The 24,178-nt window shown below is 38.6% G+C and overlaps 1 long non-coding RNA gene across 1 annotated transcript; it reads right to left on the bottom strand.

Moving 5' to 3' along the window:
* Window positions 1–1,818: 1,818 nt before the first annotated feature.
* Window positions 1,819–18,428, bottom strand: LOC131819568 (uncharacterized). Its single transcript, XR_009349241.1, has 3 exons — window positions 18,345–18,428; window positions 10,658–10,713; window positions 1,819–2,238 (listed from the first exon to the last, which is right to left on the bottom strand). It is a non-coding gene; the product is annotated as an uncharacterized LOC131819568 (long non-coding RNA).
* Between the last annotated feature and the right edge of the window lie 5,750 nt (window positions 18,429–24,178).

Below are 24,178 nucleotides of genomic sequence, written 5' to 3'. Positions count from 1 at the left end.
GAATTTATAATTCAACGTGAACTCTATCAGATGCTTTTGCTCACTAAAAGGCAAAACAGAAGGAATAAAAAAAGGAAAATATATTGAATGGAAAATTCTGAAGAAAAATTTTATTTGATTTTAAATTTGGTTGGGAAAGGGGATACATGCGTGCAGGAGAGTATTAGTAGAATCAGGGAGGGTGGCAACCACACCTCTGCAAGGTGAATATCTTTTTTTTTTCTTTTTAAAGATTTTATTTGAGAGAGAGCGTGAATGAGCGCGCAGGCACGGGCTGGGGGAGGGGCAGAGCGAGAAACAGAGACCTGGAGCCCTACCTGAGCTGGAGCCCAGGACCCTGAAATCATGACCTGAGCCCAAGGCAAATGCTTAATTAACTGAGCCACCCAGGCACCCTGAAGAATTATCTTTTTAAGCAATAGCAAACCGAGATTCAAATACCACTATAGTTAGCTGAAACCTTTTTAACCTTAGAGGAAAACTGTATGTAAATTTAGGGGGAAGACTGATTAATCAGGATTCTCTTGGCATAGATTTTCCAGTTATATAGATAAAGAGATTATCTAAAGGTGTATTGGACCTCTATCAGCAACTCTATCCTTTTTTAATGTGGCCTAAAAGTGTGGAAAAACTAAACACATTATATTTTATTTCCATAGTCCTTCACCTCATTAAGCTTTGCTAACATCATTTCATTGACAAAATATGTTGTTTTATTACAAAATACTAGGAAACAGTTCTTACTTTTGTAGTTCAGAAGGTCAATCAGGATCAAGTTAGTGAACTACCCTTCCAGAGGAAAATTACTGTCCTTCTAAGTCATAAACATGATCAAATCATGAGGAAAGGAAGCTGTAGTCATTCTCTGCTACTAGTGAAATGTTACATTTCACACAGTTCCTATACTGTGAATCTATTTCTCTGTAACTACAATGTAGGTAATGATTTGCTGCTGGTTTTTACGTTTATGATACCATCAAGTCACGGAGCTACTGTTATTAGGCCGCCCAGCTTTCATTAAGCCGATCAACCCTTTCACTGTATGATGCTTTTATTGTCCAATTCATTCGGGTGCATTTGTGGCCATACATACAAGCTAGGGGAAGTATGTAAGAACCCACAGTATCTTTTTTTTTTTTTTTTTTTAAGATTTTATTTATTTATTTGACAGAGATCATGAAATGCCAACTGAATATTACTCCCACCTTAAAAGACCACCAGAGACGTGAGTCAAAGCCAAGCAGCAAGGGTCGTTTATTGCAGGTTCGAACCTGGATCTCCGCCGCTCGCTGCCAATAACTCCGAGAGGTCCGGAGCTGGGTCGGTGCAGGATTTTTATAGACAGATACAAACAAGTTTCGGGTGGGGCTGAGCTGATTGATTGACAGTTTGAACAGGCATACTTGGTGTCAGGTCAGTGGATTGGGTCCGGGGACCCCGCGTGAAAGCAGACAAAGCAATCTTACAGAAGCAGAACTGGCCGGTTAGCCCACGCAGGCGGAAAAAAGCACTATCAGGATATTGAAGGCCTGGTTACTATCAAGTAAAGACAATTGTGAGTCTCCTGGTGGAATGTTACATTCCTGCTATCAAGCATCCTTGTTAATGAGATTTAGGTTTAGAAGAAATTTAACTTTATTTACTTTTCCTTCTACCTCCGCCTCCTTCGGTTTTTCGTGGAGGGGAGGGTGACATTAGGGCTATTGATAAAGTAACTTCTTTGTTGTAAATCTCAAGGACATTTGCAAACCAAGGGAGACTCCTACCTTGCTGGACTGTGATCTCTGCAAGTTAACTATCTTTTTATGGCAGTCAGGGAGCCTCCTGCTCCTTCAATCACAAGTAGGCAGAGAGGCAGGCGGCAGAGAGAGGAGGAAACAGGCTCCCTGCTGAGCAGAGAGCCCAATGCGGGGCTCAATCCCAGGACCCTGGGATCATGACCTAACCCGAAGGCAGAGGCTTTAACCCACTGAGCCACCCAGGCGCCCCAAGAACCCACAGTATCTTAACTGACCTTCAAAGAGTACATACTCATTTTAACAATCTATTTGGACAAAGGTATGGTGCAGTGCATTTCCTTTTCCAAGGCAAAGGAAAAAGAGGGAAGTTGTTCCCAGTCTGGAATGGCTTCTGAGAATCCAGGGTCTTCCTGATTGTAGGCCACATCATATGTTGTAAGGCCAACTGTCAAGTTCTGCTCAGAACCCCCATATCTTGATTGTGCTCCAAGCTGTTCCCCTGGGAAACACAGATAGTCCTAAGCAAAGTTTCAAAGTAAAATTGGTATGCATTTTTTTTTCATTTGTCACTTCTCTCATTCTCTCTTTCATAATATTTTATACCCCAGAAACTAAAAGGAGTAACAAACAAAGGCAGCTAATTTTGATGACTGTGTCATTCACTAGGACATTCTAAAGGCAACTGTGATGAACACAAATCTATTGGTTAGCTCAAAGTAATCAAATTTAGAGGCTAGATTTTAGACAGAAGTACAAGCAGGTAAGGAAACATCCCAGAGAAGGAGTCCTTTTCCTGATCTCTCAAATCCAGCCAGGCGAACAGACCCTGACTTCATCTAGGCATGCATTTGACCTTGTTGGGAGAGTTACTGACTGACTTAAGGTGTGCCTGCTACCTCATATCATTGCTATGTTATCTAATTTAAGCAAGCTACTGGGACAGAGAAACTCCATTAATCTCTGGAACATCTTCCTGAAGCGGTAGTCAGGGAAAGGATCCTGTTCTCCAAGAGAATTCTTTTGGTAAGTCTATTGAAATATTGACTTAGGGTCATGTTGAAATAGGCAATAGCCAAGGTGGCCAAAGCAATTGCCTGTTTATGGCTTTTATAATTAAGACATGTATTTAAGCAAGGGCTTGAATCTAAGGTGCACGTTTAGGCGCTGCGTACTTAACATCATTCTAAGATCATCACTTCTAAAAATACTGTTGATTAATAGAGCTCTTTTGGATCTTTTAAAGATAATGTTTATCAATGTAGTAGAGCTTAATGAGTAAGAGCTCAACTCTGATTTGGAGTCAGACTGCCTGGCCTCCAAGTTCACGTTCCCATTTACTTTGAGCAAGTTATTTCACTTTTCTGTGTCTGTTTCCTAATTGGCGAAATGCTGATAAAAGTAATACGGACCTTGTAGGATGGTGGGATAAAAGGGAGTACTTACCAAGTGTCTATCAATAGAATAAATATTTATTAATCATGGTTGCTATTATTATACTTTATGTAAAACCAACTTTTTGTTAGATTTCTGTAACTAAAACCCCGGGTTTCTGAGGTAATATGTTTATAAAATATGAACTATATCATCATTCCTTTTTTTTTTTTAATTTCCTTCCTTTATAGTCATAGTTAGTGCAGATGTACTATTTCAGAAATCTTTCAAGATTCTAATTGCTCTAGGGGCCATTCACCTTTGTGCTTGTCACTCTGTTTTCTGAAATTTTCCACTTTCTCTCTCACCAGCATTCTGCAAAGTTGTGAGATGGGTGAAGTCAGTAGACATCAACTCTAACCCCATTATCTCATATTCCAGCGGTAAGTGTTTCTCCTTGATGTCTTTGTTCTCTATTAAAGTATCCCACCCAAGAACCTTCTGGTTTTGTGTGGACTTTTCATTTTATTCTTTCAGTTATTATAAACATGTAGCTGGTAAGTATTTCTTAGAACCTGGAGCTGTCATGTTCAAAATTTCAACCCCTTTATATTCCAGAGGACCAGTTAAAGCTCCCAAAGAATTGAGACTGTCTCTTAAATTCTCAGATATTTTCTTGCTAGTACTATAATGAAATTAAACTTCAGATTCTGTGGTTTTGTTTGTTTCTCTTTTTAATGCACAACCTGTCTTTTGTTCCTGTCCTTGCAAAGAGTTCTTAGTGGCATTAACAAGTGAGAACTGACAGCATTCCTCTGTTATCTCTCCTAATAGATACAGTATTAGCCTAAAAGAATGCACATTAATTTCAACATCATGGTAGGCAAGAAAATGACAGGTTTGCACGCTAGGAGCATTTCAGGAGCATATATATTATTATATATAGGCACGACTTTTTCTGTCAATGTTGCTAAGCAAATTACTTATAAAGATAAAACATGTTCTTTTAGGTTAATTCTACCTGGCATGATATTTTACACACACTTTACAAAGACTCTGCTAAGACAGACTAGCTTTAACCTGCCATATTTTTTCGCTGTAATTAACTCTTATGAATGATGTTGCTAACAAATACTGTATGTTGAGAACAAATCATTTTATCATTTTAGAGTCACTTAACTTTTACATAAGCTTCTATAAAGACATAGTACCTAGATTCTTATTTCTCTTCACCTAACTTCCTGGCAACAGTAAACAATTACCTGAAAGGGGCAAAAAAAATGGAATGAGAAATATAATCACTTCTCCATTCTTCAGAAAGAACAAGGATTCCAATAAGCATGTATTGAGTGCCTATTTTTCTCTAACACCCGTGGGTGGAACTAGTAATACACATTTTAATAAATCATTGATAAATTCTCCTTATTTTGAAGCAGTTTGTAACCTATTAAGAGAAACAGAAAAATCAAAAAGTACAGATAGCCATATGTGGAAAGTACTTTTGTAATCATATAAGAATAGAAGTACATCCAAGGTATCATAAGAATTCAAATGAGGGGTGTTTAATTCAGACCCTAGGTGTTAGAGAAGATTTTCGAGAATGGGTGACTTTCACTAAATTTTTGTGTATGTGTGTTAAAAATTAGCTAGGCAGGAAAAGTGGGATCTCATTCCGGGAGCAGGAAAACAGAACATGAGTAATTGTCCAAGGGGTCGGGGGAAGGGTCCAGTGATTCCAATATCCTTTAGATGCTCTGAGATGGGTTGGGAAATGGAGACAGTAGAATGGGGACCAAAGATTTATCAGGCTTTTGTAGATCCATGGGTTGACTGTATAATAGTGTTTTCACCCATTGCACAAGATGAGCTGAACTGTGGGTCCTTTACTCCGTAATCTGTTCCCACTTCTGCCTTACTAACCTCCGTATCCATGAGCCTGAGTCTCTCCACAGCTCTTCACTTTCTAAAATGCCATCTCTCGTAAAATGTCCTCCTTTGGCCCTATTAGTGGCATTTTGGAATTATCTCAAGCTACGAAAAAAACCATAATCAACTTAGGGGTGAGGTAAATCCCCAAGATTTTTATCGTGTTTCTATTCTTTGCACTATGTGTATCTTTATAAATAACACTGTTCTTTCTTGTCATGTTGGAAATGTGAGCCCACTGTGACTAAGGTCATATTTACTACAGACCCCATATTTCGTTGGCTCTCCCTGGATGTTAAATATTAATGGAAGGAGATGAAGCAGTACAAGAACAAGAAAGTAATTCAAATAGATCCCAGCTGGTTCTAGCTGTGTTAGAAACATAAGGGAGAAAAGTGAACACTTCTTTTCAAAATACAAAACTGAAAATATTTCTAGGAGAGCATGGGCTATTTAAAATCATCAGATAGTGGGACGTGTGGGTGGCTCAGTGGGTTAAAGCCTCTGCCTTCAGCTCAGGTCATGATGTCAGGGTCCTGGGATTGAGCCCTACATCTGGCTCTCTGCTCAGCAGGGAGCCTGCTTCCTGGTCTTGCTCTGCCTGCCTCTCTGCCTACTTGTTTTTTTTTTTTTTTTTTTTTTTAAGATTTTATTTATTTATTTGTCAGAGAGAGCGAGCACAGGCAGACAGAGTGGCAGGCAGAGGCAGAGGCAGAGGGAGAAGCAGGCTCCCTGCTGAGCAAGGAGCCCGATGCGGGACTCGATCCACGGACTCCAGGATCACGACCCGAGCAGGCAGCTGTTCAGGCAGCTGTTCAGGCAGCTGTTCAACCAACTGAGCCACCCAGGCGTCCCATGCCTACTTGTGATCTCTGTCTGTCAAATAAATGAATAAAATCTTAAAAAAAAAAAAGGAGAGAGAGAAACTCTCCCTCTTTGCCTGCCTCTCTGCCTACTTGTGATCTCCGTCTGTCAAATAAGTAAAATCTTTAAAAAAATAATAATAAAATAAAATCATCAGATAGTGGGACACGCCTAGGTGGCTCAGTTGTTAAGCATGTGCCTTAGGCTTGGGTCATGATCCCAGAGTCCTGGGATGGAGTCCCAGGTCCGGCTCCTTGCTCAGCAGACAGCCTGCATCTTCCTCTGCCTGCTCTTCTCCCTCCTTGTGCTCCCTCTCTTGTTCTCTCTCTCTCTGACAAATAAATAAAATCTTTAAAAAAATGATATAAAAAAATTAAGTTCCTTTAAAAATATGCAACAAAAAAGTAGTTTCCAGATGTCCTTACATTCATAATTAAAATGTAAAATATGTTTACCATGTAATTTGGATTTTTAAACATTTCTTTATGATCACATTAAAATATGAAGTTTCACTCATTGTTTTAGATAATCATTTAGTCAGGTAATGAATATCATGGTACAGGAAAAATATATATATATATACATTTTAATTTTAGCTTTTCTGAAGCCCCATTGTTCACTTTCGGCTGCCTTACTGAGAGTCCTTGCACTAAACGCCTCTGGTTGCATTCCGTACGAGACAAAGGCATATTTTAGGGATGTACCTCTTACAAAGAGGTATTGATGGACCAGGAATCAGAGTTTGGACAAATGAACATTTCATTATAACACAGCCTAATTGTTAAAGCTCTTCTTATTGAAAAGAATAAAAATTTCATTAGTCATCACAGTAGCTCAGCACAAACTCCTCCTCCTCTTCCCCACAATGCACAGAAAGAATTGCAAGTTCTAAGCTTAAACATTTGGAACCTTGGGCGCTTCCTTACTTTTGCTCCAAATGTACTAAGAAGTATTTCAGTAACAGTGATGAAATAACTTGGTGATACTTGAAGCCAAATTTTATAGATGGAATTGTTTAAACAAGAAAGAAAGAGAAAAAGAAAGAAAGAAAGAAAGAAAGAAAGAAAGAAAGAAAGAAAGAAAGAAATCTCAGTGATCTCACACAAATGCAGTTCAAGTTAAGAGCTGCCTGGAGGGCCTGCTCTCCCGTGCTTAGGTCCCTGGGATGATTTTATGGGATTATGAAGAATCCTGAGACTTAAATAAGATAAAGATAAAAATGCTTTATAAATTACAATTTGTAGATACAAGGAAATAAATTTGCATTGGTAATCCTCATCTCCATACAGCTTTTGAGTTTAGTGTCTTTCCAGCTTCTCCAGGAGAGAGATGTGTTGATTATTGTCCTAAATGTAAAAACTGACACAAGAGAGGACCAAGACACAGTGAAGACTCACTAATCTAGGAATCAGAAGTCCTGCCATTACTTCGACAGTAGTGTTGGATGTGAAGATGTGAAGGCTAGACTAGATGAGGACCACAAGCGCCTGACACCATTAGCCCCACATTTGAGCAGAAATTGCCAATTAATGATAGAAGGGTTTCTGGCTCAGAGTCTTTGCCAACATAGCACCTCAGTTGAAGTTGGTTCTTTGAGTTTAAGCCTGTGTGGCCCGGGGGGACTAGATAATCTTTTCTTTTTTTCCTTCTAGGTCTAAGAAGCTATAGTTGTCATCTGTGATTGTAGATAAATCAGATTCTCTGCTCAAAGTTTTCCAGTGACTCAAATTTTCATTAAGAGTAAAAGCTAAATTGCTTAAATGAATTACTATTCAATCTCAACCTTTATTGCCTCTCCTCCCTCCTTCCCACCTCTCTCTCTCTCCCCCAGTCAGCTTCAGTACACTGGTTCACTGCTCCTTCCTCGAATATACCAGGCATTCCCTCCCCTCAGCAATTTTGCAGTGACTGTTCCATCTGCCTCCAGTACTCTCCTCCTACCTGTCTGTGGGCTCACTCCCTTATATCTTCCCCAAGTCTTTACTAATTTCAACCTTTCACTTGTTTACACAGGAGTTGGCAAACTACAACACACGGGCCAGATCTGGACTCGGGCTGTGTTTGCACAGTCTACAAGGTAAGAATGGAACTTACAGTTTTGGTTGAAAAATATATAAATTAGATTAAAAATTATACTCTGTGACACATGAAAATCACATGAAATTCAAATTTTGATGTTCATAAATAGTTTTATTGAAATGCAGGCACTTTTGTAATAAAATGGCAGAGTTAGTTATAGTAGGGACTTTATGGTCCACAAAGGCTAAAATATGTACCAGTTGGTCTTTTACACAAAAAGTTTGCTGGCCCCTAAGAAAGACATCAGTTTGTTAAAAATTTCTAAAAACACTTGTAATCCTGTTTCTCTCTCTTTCTCTCAACTTTTTTTTTTTTTTTTTTTAAGATTTTATTCATTTATATGACAGACAGAGATCACAAGTAGGCAGAGGCAGGCAGAGAGAGACCAGGAAGCAGGCTCCCTGCTGAGCAGAGAGCCGGATGCGGGGCTACATGCCAGGACCCTGAGATCATGACCTGAGCCAAAGGCAGAGGCTTTAACCCACTGAGCTGCCCAGGCACCCCTCTCTTTTTTAAAGTAACATTTTTAAAAGTAACATTTATTGGGGTGCCTGGGCGGCTCAGTGGATTAAAGCCTCTGCCTTTGGCTCAGGTCATGATCTCAGGGTCCTAGGATCAAGCCCTGCATCCGGCTCTGAGCAGGGAGCCTGCTTCCTCCTCTCTCTGCTTGCCTCTCTGCCTACCTGTGATCTCTGTCTGTCAAATAAATAAAATCTTAAAAAAAAAAAAAAGTAACATTTATCACATGATATCATAGTATGCAAATTCTTTGTATATTATGTCCATCCAGGAGAGCAGAAATTCCATAAAGTCCAAGAATTTTGTTCATTTTATTTCTTGATATATTCTCAGTACCCTGAAGAGTGTCTGTACATAGTAGGTATTCAATAAATATATTTTCAGAATGAATGAATTCTATGAAAGATACCTACCTAAAGTAGAAATAAATTAGATGGGGCGATCAGAGAAAACTTCAGGGCAAGATAATATTTGAGTGTTAAAGGGTACTGTGGACTTAGAACAGAGAACAGTTTTTCCTAGAAATGGTACTAAACAAAGAAAATTTGTGTAGTCAGTGTATTGTAGAGCCCATGAAGTAGAGAAAAGTGGGTTGAGCCCATGTTGCAGATGGCCTGGAATTCTGATAAAGACACGAGTTTAATCCTATAAAAGTTGTTTATTTTAGAAAGATTTGGCTGACTATGATATAGCATACAGTATGGGGTAGAGGGGTAACATATATATAAGAAATGCAATATCCCAGGTTCAGATTTCTAAAGGTTTAGCATGATCCCATGACCTTGAGATCATGACCTTAGCCTAAATCAAGAGTCCACACTTAACCAACTGAGCCACTCAGGAGTCCCTGTCATTCCCATTTTAAAGATGAAGCAAGCAGCAAGTGATTATTTGGCATTGGATGCAGATATCATTCCCAAAGCCATCGCTGTAATCTAACCGGTCACATTACCAGTTCTTATTGGACTAAAACAATTTTAAATGTACCTAACAGCTCATTTGAATACCATTATCTCCAGCTTTGCTAAATAATTACTAATTCTTCTCACAACAAATAACTAGTATGTAGCATGAATCCATTCTTAATATCAAAACAAATCAAGTTTTGCTATACACTTAACCTACTATAATTTTTCTTATACTTTAATATGATATAAAATAGCTTCATAGCTTTTGTGAGTATAAAAAATAGACATTGAAAAAAATAAAATACCCAAAATATGGAGAGGAAAGCACAGCTTAAAATCATATCTTAAATACTCGTAAAATTTTACATAAATGAAATCAAATTATGTATGATTTTTTTTCTTTTATTAGACTTAAAGTTATTTTACCATGATTACAAAAAAAAAAAATTAGGCACTGTCATATATCATTGAGTTTATTATCTCTGTTCAATGTAAAAAATAAATAAGAAATTTTAAAAACATGTAAAAGTATAACAAATTATTTTAAAAATCTAACCGAGTTATGGGGCACCTGAGTGGCTCAGTTGGTTGAGCATCCCACTCTTAGGTTTGGCTCAGGTCCTGATCTCATGGGTGGTGAAACTGAGCCCGGCATCAGGCTCCATGTTCAGCATGGAGTCTGCTTAAAATGCCCACCTTCTTCCCCTCCCACTACTCATAAACACTCTCACTCTCTTAAATAAATAAATCTTTAAAAAAATAAAATGATAATGGCAGTCCTTTTCAAAGAATTATTTAATGGAGTTAATATGATAAAATTAAGTACCTATCTAGTGAGTACCTATCATTCTAGGAATGATAGCTGTTATTGTTGAGAATTGGATAAATGCTAAGATAAAGAATCAAAGTTTGAGAATCAAGCTACACATATTTAATCCTTCACTTACTTTGTTCCATGTAAAGCTATGAACTGTGCTAGGTGCCTGGAAATACATGTACTGTCCAGGTCCTCCCCTGTTTTTATGGAGTTGCCAGTATGCTTCATCAGATGTCATAGATGGCATGGCTGAAGTTCCTACTAGGTAGAGAATTTAAACCAGGCCACCTCCTTGGTGACAGTTCAGCAAATAAAACCTTGTGCTTTTGGATACCCTGATGCTTCTCACTATAAATATATGTAAAAGCAGCTATATTTGGAATTCATTCATTCATCCATCCATTCATTCATTCATTCCTTCATTCGACAGTTACCTCTTGAGCATTTTCGAACGTTCTTAAGATTTCTTCTCCCATAGATGTTCCAGTATCTTGAAGGGAGGAAAAGAAACCAAGAAACAAATAAATGGGCAATACAAATACATTTAGTAATAGGTACTAGAAATAAAATCAAATATAGTGTTATAAATGACGGGGATGCTTGAACTTAGGCAGTTGAGTAAGGCTTCTCTGTCAAGGGGTATCTGATCCAGAACCTGAATGATGAAACTCCAGCCATGTAGAGAGAGAGAAAATTCTAGGCTCAGGGAATAGCTACTACAAATCATCCAAGGCAGGAACAAACTTAGCTGGTTCAATAACTACAGCTGTTTAATTGTATGGGGGGAGAAATGGGACTAACGGGACAGCTGTGGTCAGAGAAATATTCACAACTATAAGCTTGAATATGAGCTCCTTAGTGCAACAGAAAGTTACAAAGAATGCTAACATTCCCAAATGCACAGGTTTAACTCAAAGTTCTAGAAAACTTGACGTCATCTACTCTACCAAATCATGTAGTTTTAATATTTATTCAGTCAACAAATATTTGAAAACACCTACCAAGTACAAAGCCTTCAAGAAGTGTAACTCATAGGAAAGCTCAGATGTATATATTTAGTGTCAGCAGTTAAGCTCTAATCAGACAGGGAAAGATCACTTTTAGCTGGGCAAATCTGAGATTTCGTGGTCATATTGGCATTTGAATTAGGATAGTAGCTAGAATTAAGATATATAAAACATGACACTGAAGGCATTCTAGGAAATAGCATGAATAAAGGCATAGAGATAAGTTGTTCAGGCAGTAAATAATACAGCATTTGGAGTTGGTATTATGTAACATCTTTGAATTCAAAGCTGAACTTGACCTTGTCATATTTTCTTATTTAAAGATTTTTTAAATAATTTTATTTGAGAGAGAGAGTGTGTGTGTGTGAGCTGGGGGAGAGGAAATAAAGAGGGAAAGAATCTCAAGGAGAATCTGAGCTGAGCTAGAACCCCGGTGCAGGGCTCCAACCCACGACCATAAGATCATGACCTGAGCCAAAACTGAAGTGGATGCTTAATGAACTGAGCCACCCAAACACCCCTACCTTATCACATATTTTTTTTTTCTCACAATTCCCTTAGCAAGCAATTATATGTATTGTCAGAACTCTGAGCTCCATCACAGGTCTTCTGTAGATTGAGCAGTAGGGTGAGATGAAATGGCGGGTCATTCTTCCTAACCTCATCATATAGCTGAGCTGGATCTTCTGCTCAGGAGAAAAAGCCAGAAGAGTGAGGGGTCATCAGCTACATTGTTCCACAGTGGTCTGGGAGATTTCCAAGGCTACAGATCACCAGGCAACCCAGTGGCCACCAAGCCCAGTAAACCAAGAATTGATGTTAAAGGCATGAAAACTGGCTGATTTGTATGAATTTGTTTAATCTGTTCTCAATAGGTAACCTGATTTACATCAGGTGATCTATTTAAGACACACCTGGATTCAGAAATGAAGTCATTAGGTTATGAACTTTATTTTTCAAAGACTCAACCTCACCCATTAGTCCATTTATGATGTAGACTTCCTAAATATTACCACCTGTCTGTATTATGCCTCCTCAACAGTTTACAGATGATGTTTTGCAAAGTTGCCTTGTGTTTCCTGCCTAATATGTCAGGCTGTAGTGGATTTTTATTGGAACATTTCAGGTTGGTTAATGGGAGCTCAAGCAACTGATGAGGACAAACTGCTGATCCCTGATGGATCGGGTGAGGTTGAAGATAGCTGCTAGGAGATGAAAAGACCTGAAGACAGAACAAGACTCTACTGATAATAGAGTTACAGTTCCCAAGTACAAACTCCTTCAGATGCATCTGTTTAGGAGACTTGTAGTCTCCTACCCTCTTGAACTTGTCAGCCACCATATGTCAAATAACTAATACAAATGGGATTGATCTTTGGGTAAATTGGACAACAGAAATATTACAAGATTTAATCTTTGGGCGGCAGTAGTAATGGGCAGAATGTTTCATGAGCATTAGTTCCCTAGAATTTTCTTTGATTCTGTCAGTGGCAGCAGTGTTCTTCCATTTATTGATTCAAGGAATATTTGTTGAAGACCCACTCTAATAGCCACTGTGCTCTAGAAGTTATGGATCCAAAGTGAACAAAGCAGAGTCCCTGTATCACTGAACTAGGAAAGCTGTACAGCTATGATACAAATGATAAGAAAACTGCAGAGGACAGAGAAATACCAAACCCAGGCTTTGGGTCTCAGAGCCGGCTTCTTGGAGGAAGTGCTCTATATGCTGAGATACAGATTAGTAGGTGGCAGTGAATGAGCTGGTGGAGAAGGAAGAGTCCCACACGTGTGAAACCAGCTTTTTTTAGGAAAGCTATGGCTGGAGTACCAAGACTGGGGTCCCTGTAACCAATCTAAATGATGTCACTTTCTAATACCCTCTCAGGATGTCCTCTCCTTTTCTTACATAGGACTTAATAGAGTGTGTAATTCTATACTTACATGATTAAAAAATGTTCTATCTTTCCATTGCCCATTCTGTTCACCCAACTTTTGGGCATATATTAGGCAGTCAATCAATATTTCTTTAATCAAAAAATGTCTGGGTCTGAAGGAAGGAATAGCAGAAAAGACAGTAGATAGGTAGCCAGGAATCAAACTAAGCAAGACTTTCTTGACCATATATTTTTTAAAGATTTTATTTATTTATTTGACAGAAAGAGTGAAAGAGCACAAGCAAAGGGAGCAGAGGAGGGAAAGGGAGAAGCTCCCTGCTGAGCAGGGACCACCCCTTCCACCCCATGTGGGGCTCAGTCTCGGGACCCTGGGATCATGACCTGAGCCGAAGGCAGAAACTTAACTGACTGAGCCACCCAGGCGCCCCTTTCTTGACCATATTAAGGAGTTCTAAAATAGTACAAGACAGAGAAAGTGCTTTAAGCCTCAGTTTGCATTTTAGAAAGCTTGTTTTAACTACAGTGTAAAGAATAGATTGGAAGGGCACCCCGGGTGGCTCAGGTCATAGTCCCAGGGTCCTTGGATTGAGCTCCACGTGGGGCTCCTTGCTTGGTGGGGAGCCTGCGTGCTTCTCCCTTTGCACCTCCATCCTCACTTGTTCTCCTCTCTCTGCGCGCTCTCTCTCTCTCTCTCTCAAATAAATAAATAAATAAATAAACAAATAAACAAATCTTTTTTAAAAGAATAGAATAGAAAAGAGCAGAAGTCAGTCTCTGGGTTATCCGAGCCAACTGGAATTACACGATTGGGGGTGGGCTTGAGGGATAGTTGGGGAGATAGATTGATAAGACTTAGCCTTTGGTTAGATAAGGAGCAGAAGAATAATGGAGTTCTCCAAGATGACTCTTCGGTTCTGCATTGGACAGCTAAGTGGAATGTGAAGAAAAGCAGTGTTTTTTCTTTGTTTTGCTGATGAAGGGGTAAGTGGTGGGTTCACTTCTGAGCATATGAAGTTTAAGATACCTGTGGTGTCATCTAATAGTTCTCTGGGAGGAAGTTGGATATATATATCTCTGATGCTCGGGAGAGAAATCTTGGTTGGATATAGGGACTTGTGAGCCATCAAAACATAGGTAGTTAAAGTTGTCTTTTGTTGATGTGGCTGAAAGAACTCTATAAAACCTGCTTCCAGTGACAAGCTCTGAAAGGTCTCTCTTCAAAGCTGACTCCAAGCAGTACATAAACTGGTAAATAAATCATGGAAGAAGGTTTATAACTTTGGGGGGAAATCACATGGTCTCTTCAGCTTTGTAAAGGTCAATATGATGGGAGAGCCAACAAAGAGACAGCCATAGGTCTCTACACCCCGGTTCCAGCAACGTTCACACTGTCAGCTCCTTGTTGGGTAACAATTCTGAGTGACTAGTTTATTTTGAGCTTTTTGGAGTAAGAGACACAGTTAGCAGAGAATGGTCTAGGTATTGTTCTCCTAAAATACTGAATTAATCTCATTACACTGTTTATCCATATAATTGCCTTCCACCTGCAATTTAGATTGCTTTTCTTATTTGCTGCTTCTCGGTGCTGACCTGTCATTTCAGTTGTGCTGTGAACCCAGGTAGCAGAAGAGGATGATAGGTGCTTCCGACGTATTTTGTGTGATTCTTGTGTTATACCAGCAATGTTTTTAAAGGCGGTTTAATGAGTAGGTGTTGGACTTGGTTACAGCACAGCACCTGCGCATGCATCATCTTTCATCCTACCTATTTGTGGCATTTATATCACATGCACACCCTCTGCAGGTATTTAGTTAATAACCCTTATTTACCTTACTGCATTAACATCAACAACAAATCCTGTGCACGGTATAAACATGGAATAGTGGAGAAAAAGATGAACTAATGTGTGTTGGGCATAGGAAGGAGGGCTATTTTACAAAAACCTTCCTGAAGAAGTTTAAAAAAAAAATGTATTTGCTGTTTTACTAGGAATACTTGACAGAGGGAATCTGCCAATCAAAAACAAAACACAGGGGTGCCTGGGTGGCTCAATGGGTTAAGCCTCTGTCTTCTGCTCAGGTCATGGTCTCAGGGTCCTGGGATTGAGTCATGCATCGGGCTCTCTGCTCAGCAGAGAGCCTGCTTCCCCTTCTCTCTTTGCCTGCTTCTCTGCCTACTTGTGATCTCTCTTTCTGTGTCAAATAAATAAAAAAATCTTTTTTTAAAAAAAGCAAAACACAATTTAAAAAAACACAATCAAAGGAAAACATGAATGAATGTTTTCATGGAGGTATGCAGGCGGCAGGGTGCTGATGGTATGTAATATTTCAGGCAGCAGTGGATCTCAAATGCCATGGTAAGGGTTTTGGAATTACTTTAGACAGTGGGGAGTTAGGAAAGTGTTTAACACAGAGAAGTATGATCCAGCTTTCATTTAAAAAAGAATACCTTGACAGCATTTCTGATCATGGATTCGAGGTAAAGAATTGCTATGCCATTTTTCATGGCATTCATGTCTACAGAAATTCAGAATCCACGATACTGCTGAAGTCCTGATTTCTGAAATCTAAATACTCCTGTTCTCTTAAGTCTCCCAGTAAACACAACCCTCATTATTTTTCAGGACAATAGCCCCTTAATCTTTCTTCTTTGCCCAAGCCTATTCTTCCTTCTTGGCGTCACTCCTATATCCCTATTCAGCTTGCAATGCATGGATCAACATTTCAGTTGCACACTCACAAACACCTCAGATTCCCTTTGCCCTTGACCTTGAGCCCAGCCTTTCTGCCAATCCTTAGTTCAAGATCTATTCAACCAAATGCACTTGTCCTTTGGCTATGAATAATCTTTATGAAAGTTATGTGATTAGGTTATCTTCATGCTGAGTCTTCACTGTTATCTTCCAGTCCTTTTATTCCCAGTTAACTCCCTGTTTTCTAGTTGCTTATACTTGGAAGATTATAAAAATTTTAGAACCCCAACCCAGATAAGAGACACAGAATCACCAAGGAAATATCTATTTTAAAACAATATTCTAGTTGATTCTTATCTGATAAATTTAAGAAACAGTGCATAATTAAATAGCATAATTAAATAACTCCATAATTAAATAGCAACTCCTCTGAATTTATTTCATAACCTTAAATCTGTAGCTGAACCCTCCTGACCAATTTGCCTAAGTGAAACACCAAAGAATAAAACAACTTCATTATTCTATATTCTCTAACATTCCTTTATTCATTTTCCCTTCCTGTCCATGTTTCTTTCAAAACCTCACCCATCTGTTACACTCCAGTGTTGAAGCGTCTCTTCCCGACACTCCAGTGTTGAAGCCTAACCTCCCAATTTGACTGTATTTGGAGACAGGACCTTTACAGAATAATTAAGGTTTAATGAAGTCTTTTACAAGTAAAGATAACAGAGCTGTCTCTCTTTCTCTCCTCCTCTCCCTCCTCTTTTTCTGTGACCTGATGTACTTTTCCCAACCCTGTCTCACATAGGAAAGAACCTTTCTAACCTACAAGACCAATCTGATAAATCACCCTTTTTGAGGAGCCTTATCTGTAACTCCCATAGCTCATTTCCTCTTGAGTCCCCCAAACACTGGGAATAAATGTAATGATACATGTATATGTTTGGTAGACAAGCAGTACTCCTGTCTTTAAATTCCCAATGTGGGAGCCTGGGTGACTCAGTTGATGAAGCATCTGCTTTCAGCTTGGCTCATCTCAAGGTTGGGGTCCCTGCTCAGTGGGAAGTCTGCTTCTTCCTCTCCCTCTTCCCCCCTTCCCTCTATCCCTCTCCCTTGGTCCCTCCCCCTGCTCATTTTCTCTATTTCACTCTGTCAAATAAATAAATAAAATCTTAAAAAAAATGTATAAATAAATGAATGAAAACAAACTACCTTCTCGATTCTGTCTTGTACCACATAATCCTGTGTCCCATTCAAATCAAACTAGCATGAACATTTGTTTCTTAATCCTTCTCTTTATGCTCATTCCTCAACCTGAATCATATTGACCATCTCTAGCCTATCTCCAAAGGTGACACCTTCTTTACTCTTTAAATTAAATCAAATACAGATATCTTTGCCCTGGAAGATAATGAAAAGATATGTTTTAATTAACCTAAATCACTAGTGTTGGCTTTATGGTAGAAATGATAGAAAGTAGAGTATGTGCTATGGTGAGTGTTGTGAATATTGTGTAAGACTGATGAATCACAGACCTGTACCCATGGACACAAATAGTACATTATATGTTAATTTTAAAAAAGAGAAAGAAATGGTAGAAAGATGTAAAATCAGTTTTAAATGTTTTGATACTTTAATACTACTACCACCACCACAGTTTTTGAGCATTAATATGCACCAAACACTATTCTAAGTGTTTTTCATGTGTCAATAATTTAATCTGCGCAGCAACCCTATGAAGTAGACATTTTGTTACCGTCATTTTACAGATCAGGAAATTAAGAGCTACATGGTCAATAACTTGTCTGGTAAAATGATCCAGACTCTAGAGAACTAAGATTTAGATCGAGGAATCTTAATTCTAGAGCTTGAACTTTTGACTGGGTCTGTATAATCCTGTCTCATACTCAATCAAACCTCAAGCGATATACAGATGATAACTGAATGAGATATCATTTGATAACTTTATAGGACTCTTACTCATTTAAAGATAAGTATCATGACAATTATGAAATCTATTGGAATAAAGTATCTTATCCAATGATTGATGGAAAAGGGAACAAAAAATTACTTTTTGGCCTTTTTACTACTTCACTTACAGGTGAAGTAATTCTGTAAGACGATTGCATAACATGATAGAGGAAAATTTTAGGTAAGATTTCTTGAAATGAATGATTGTGTTAATAATTACACTATTTTAAATTGTTCTGTGCAAAGAAGTAGATGAAAACAACATAATACCCAATTTTAGTGTAAATGCCATCTGACTGCCATGGACTCTGTCCTGCCATGTGCTCTACAATGAATCACGTAGCTCTGTTTTTCTTACTTGAACTACTTACTGCAAAACTTTTCTTGCTATAGCATCCTGTGTTGTTATTTGGCCTTCAATTCATGAGAACACACCTATGAACACAGCCATGAATGTAGGTACTAGAATAAAAGTTTGTCTTGCAAAAGATACAGAATGCACTAAAATTAATTTTAATTTCCCATAGAGAATTCTAGGATACCAAAGAATACGTACCACTTGGAATATTCTTAGCTAGATTGAAAAACAGGCCATTCTCACAAACACGAACTCTGTTCACGAGGTCCGTATGTCAGAGAGGCTACAGTGGAAGTCAGATTAGCAGGAATAAGGAAACAGGGTCTAAAAGAAAGGGAAATGTCTTTTTTTTAAAAAATGTAATCCTAGTGTAGTTATCATACACTGTTATGTGAAATCTCTTTATTAAAGGCTAGAACACAGCTTAATAAGTTGCTCATTTTTCTTTCTGACTCAGGCCCTGCGTTTACCACTAAAAGACTCAAGGGAATGGAAAGATAGAAAAGCTCTTCAAAGGACACAAAAGGAAGACTTTAAATTTTATTTTTTCAGTATAAGGAAGACTTTTTAAACTCTTCTGAATCACGACAAAAGCCTCATCCACTTAGCCCAGTATTATGTCTGAGTTTTTACTTCTCAGAGGTGAATGAGGAAGGATGTCACATCCCCTAAACTACTACAGTTCAGAGTCTTCAAAACAAGTAGCCTAAAGATGAATGGGGTGGAAGAGAAAACCGCCACTGTGGGGGGTTTAGGAGTCCTGGGCTGAGAGTCCAGAAATCAGGGATTAACTCTCTGTGAGTCTTGAGGCAAACCAGTGCATTTATTTGTTTGTTAGTTGCCTTTTCTTTCAAACAGGAGAGTTGGGCTAGGACAGAGGTCTCTACTGGTCAGTTCAGCTGTAAGGTCTTAAGATTCATTGAGGTGATTGCAGAACATGATGGAGGCACTGGTAGGTAAGATTTCCTGGAATCAAGCAACAGTGCTGTACTGGTGTCTGCATTGTAGGATATCACTGAAATATTTTAGCAAGTAATGGTCCGCCTTCTTGGATGGGGTTTAAGACACAACCTCTCAGTTCTGCTGTGCTCAGTGGAGCATACAATGTGTTCCTGTTTATGGAAGGTGGGGTGGAACGTTTTCTCCTTAAGAACAAGTTACTCTGCTTTGACTTTTAAAGGTCTTGATGAAGATGAATAGGAAATTTAAATCAGGGAAAGTAATTTTAACCCACACCCTAAAAATCACCTATCAGGGAAGTAATATTTCATTACATTAGTGAAGTAGCAGTAAATCTTTAATGACTTGTCATCTGTGTGTTTAGTCCTTATTTCACAATATAAGAGTAGAAATTTAGAGTGTATGTGTATGTGTATGTGTGTGTATGTTCACTGTAGTTGTTGGTGACACAAGTAAGCAGTCTGAGCTAAAAAATACAGGAATCCTCAGTTCCAAATAAAGAGAAACCAACCTTTTCATCACTGGTTGGTCAAATGTGGATAGTTCTTTTTTTAAATAACTCCAGATAACTCCTTGTAGATTAAATTTAATAACTTCCAAACTTTGTGTTTATAAGAATTACCTGGAGTTGTTGCTAAAAATTCTGATTCTTGGGGGTGCCTGGGTGGCTCAGTGGGTTAAAAAGCCTCTGCCTTTGGCTCAAGTCATGATCCCAGGGTCCTGGGATCCAGCCCCGCAACGGGCTCTCTGCTTGGCCAGGAGCCCGCTTCCATTCCTCTCTCTCTCTCTATCTCTCTGCCTGTCTCTCTGCTTACTTGTGATCTCTGTCTGTCAAATAAATAAAATTAAAAAATAAAAAATTCTGATTCTTGGTCACTACCAGAATCAGTCTCTAGCATAGTCACTCAAACATTGGTTATATGCTGAAATCACAGGGGAGCTTTAAAAAATACTTACGGCCATGAACTAAGTCAGACAGGGGAAAAAAAAAAAAAAAAAAATATATATATATATATATATATATATACACACACACACACACACACACATATATATATATATATATATATGCCTTCATAAACATGTAGAATCTAAAAAACGAAACAAAACAACAACTCCCCAAAACAAAAAACATAGAATGGATTGGTGGTTGTCAGAAGGGTGTGGGGGAGGGTGGAAGAGATAGGTAGGAGGTGGTGGGCAATATGAGTGAAGGTAGTCAAAAGTTCTTCCTGTTACAAAGTAAATATGTCATGGGGAGGTATTGTGATGTATGATATGATGACTGAAGTTAGTAACTCTGCCCTGTGTATTTCAGAGTTGCTAAGCAAATAAATCATAAAAGTTTTTGGGGTGCCTGGATGGCTCAGTCAGTTGGCATCTGCCTTCAACTCAGGTCAGGATCCTAGGGTCCTGAGATTGAGCCCTGCATCAGGCTCCCTGCTCAATGGGGATGCTGCTTCTCCCTCTCCCTACCCTCCCCATGGTGCGTTCTCTCTCTTTCTCAAATAAATAGATCAATCTTTTAAAAAGTTTCTATCACAAGAAGAAAAAAATTGTACTATGTGCGGAGATGAATGTTAATGAGACATTGTGCTAATTATTTTGCAATATATACAATTATTGAATCATGCTGTAAACTTGAGGCTAATATAATATTATGTATCAGTTATATCTCAAGAAAAAATTAAAACAAACTCATGCCTCACTTGAGTCCTAGAGATTTTGATTCAGTCTATGGTAGGGCCTGGGTATCTGAATTTTTTGATGTTCCCTAGGTGATTTTTTGGGGCAGATGAATTTGGGGACCACTAATCTGGGAGACAAAGCCAGGGATGAACTGCTTTACAAAGGTTCCCCCAGAGGATTCCAATCACCAGGCAAGTTCAGACAACAGTGATCAGATGATCATCTCCAGTGACAATGTTCACCTTTTCAAGATATCTTCAAACCCCTGTGGACTTAATTTACATTGTTTTAGATCTGACCCCATATCACACCTATCTTCTGATTCACTCTCACTCTGGAGCACCTAGCTAATCTTCAAAGCAAGGATTCTGTTGCATTCGAGTTTCTCAACCAAATTGAAAACGCAAATTCTTGAGCCCAACCCTAGACCTGAAGGTGGAGTTCAGAAATGTGTCATTCTAACAAGCTTTCTGAGGGATTCCTGGGACTGCAGAGTTGCAGTCTATGGTATTAAAACTTGCCTGGAATGAAGTACAAGAGAGGACAATAAATGGTAAGCGCTCAAGAGCAGCTATTAATCCTGCTCTCATTTCCTCCCAGTTATAGCACCTTTCACAGAGTGGGATTAAGCCATTCTGTAGTAATACTGAAGAAAGCTTTTGAAAGTACTTAATTTGTAGATTGAGAGAGCTTTACTTACAAAAGGTGGATATGACTTATGAGTCAGTGAACACTGTGTTACTCCCAAAATACAGCTGGTTATTTATTGACATTTAGATTTGGGAGCATAGCCTAAAATCAGGGAAAGTAAGGTTATCAGTGCATAAATCTCTGTAGCTCTCAATCTTACTGAGTTTTCCATGTAATTCATCAATTTGAGATAATAAATTCATTTTTTAAAAATTCTTAAAATTTTGATTACTATCATCCAGTTATGTATTAAAGGTATTATCTTATTTTCACCAGGACCCCCCAAACAACTCAGGAATAAATGGCCTAAAATTAAATATAAAATACTTTTTATGAAATACCTATTTGTTTCACATATATTTAACCTGCTAGATTATAGGGCAGTGCTGGAACTGCATAGTCTGTCTTGTTAGCTGGTGTGTGTGTGTGTGTGTGTTTCTAAGATTTTACTTATTTATTTGACAGGGATAGACACAGCGGGAGAGGGAACACAGGGAGAGAGACATGCAGAGGGACAGAAGCAGGCTTCCTGCCAAGCAGGGAGCCTGATGAGGAGCCTGATTCTGAGCCTGATGCAGGGCTCCATCCCAGGACCCCAGGATCATGACCTGAGCTGAAGGCAGATGCTAAACGGCTGATCCACCCAGGCACCCACAGTTAGCCATTGTATAACTAGAACTTAATTCTGTACCTAGCATATAGGGGATTAAAATATTTGATGATCAAATTGAGGCCATATATATTGTTAAGTATTTTCCAAATATGAGAACTTGAAGAAAAATTCACTTAAACTTAGAGTTAGAATCATGTGGAGAACAGTAACAGCAGCATCGGCAACAGTATGGTAACTTCAAACATGGATATATCAGATATACTCAATGCTTTCCCTACGGCATTTATCCTGTATAGGAAAAATACAGACAGTCTGATTCTCCCATTTTAGATGTGACAAGTCATGATTCTTGACACTGTCAAATACCTAAAAGCTCAAATCAGGAGCTGGACTAGTAGTTAGTGTTTTCTAGCTTTATGTTAGCTATATAATTAAGATTAGCTATATAACACAGCTCTCTATCTAGATGGATAGATGGTAATCCAGCTAGCAGAATACATACCTATCTATGATATAATTAGAAGAAAAGATTATTTAAGGAAGTCCCTGTGTTTGCATGACTAATAGATTCCAATTTGACAGTTTGTAAGCTTAGAACTTAATTTGTTTGTTGTTGTTAATTTATTTCTTTACTCTTCTTTCATTATTATTATTTAGAAAATGCTGACAAGTCAATAAATTTCATTTGGCTAGCATGGTGCTAAGAGTATTATTTCACAGTTGGGAAGAGCAGTGGCTGGTAGATTGGCCCAACTCTAGTTCTTGATTATCATGTAATAGCTATATGTATGACCTTAAGGGTTAAGATTCAGTCAGAAGAGAGAACACCAGTAGCTTGAATGTTACCAAAGTATAAAGTTGTTCTTTAGGTCCAAGAAGGAGAATTCTTGTTTTCTCAGAGATTGCAAGTGCAGGAAGCAGCCATCATCTCCAGTACTGGGGGAACAGAGATACAGTTACTGAAATTTAGAAGGGGAAGGGCCCCGTGGACAGGGACCTACACACCCTGAGGAGAGGAGTTTAATGAAGCTGGTTCTGCAAGTGTTGGACTACTGCAAACTTGATTCTTCTGCATCTAGAGAAAGGACTTCTGCGGCTGGAGTGAGGAAGCAGGCAAGGCTAATGCCCATGGCACACATAAGCAGAGGAGAAGCCTCCTGGGAGCTCGCAGGAAGCAGCCGGAAAGAGCCTCCCTCCCTATTCTTCTACCTCCAGCCCTGTCGTGCCCTGTCTTGGCAAAACCTAACGTAGGTCCAGCTAGAGAAACTGAAATGTGGCTTCTCAGCTTCAGAATCACAACTCATTGGAAAGAAAGACTGTTTGAAGCTTGGAGATAAGGTAATACCTTGGGCAGGTAGCATAGTGATTAAGTATTATATGGTGGGTAAGACCTGGGCCTGTAGATTGCCCTAATTTAGTTCCTGACCCCATCACTTACCAGCTATGTGATCTTTGGTTACTTATCCTTGGTAAAATTAATTTGCTGTAGGTATAAAATGGGGACAGTGTTGACATCTTGGACTTGTGGGTAGTAAATTCAATATGAAGTAAACTTCACATATAACCTCAGATAAATGTGTGAACAAATGTTAGGTATTAAATTTTTAATTTGTATTATATAGGAAGATAGTACCCTGATTTCTTTTCAGTAAAATTTCTGACTATGTTATAGATCAGTGGTTTTCAACTTATTTGCCTCCAGTACAGGGAAAGACTTGTGCTTATAGTTACATAACTGTAATTTAATAGGCACATTTCAAGCAACAGAATTCTGAAAGTCTATGTACTGTTATTCATTAACTCACAGTTTTCCCATTATGTGGGAAATGACATGTCTATAATGACATTTCCCTGTCATTATAGAACTTACAGTTCAGCAGAGGATAGAGGTAACTAAATAATTACAGCATAGTAGTATAACAACCAGGATAGGGGGCATGTAGGAATGTAACAGTGATGGGCAACTAAACTCAACAAGATCTCAGAGGATATTTTCCAAGAAATAGAAACCTGACACCTGAGTAGGCTAGCCAGGCAAAGTTTGCAGGGAAGATAGGCGCTCAACACACTTTATAAAATT

This window comes from Mustela lutreola, chromosome 1 (assembly GCF_030435805.1).
Source record: "Mustela lutreola isolate mMusLut2 chromosome 1, mMusLut2.pri, whole genome shotgun sequence".
In the NCBI taxonomy this organism is placed as follows: Eukaryota; Metazoa; Chordata; class Mammalia; order Carnivora; family Mustelidae; genus Mustela; species Mustela lutreola.
This window is presented reverse-complemented; position numbering and strand designations above follow the sequence as displayed.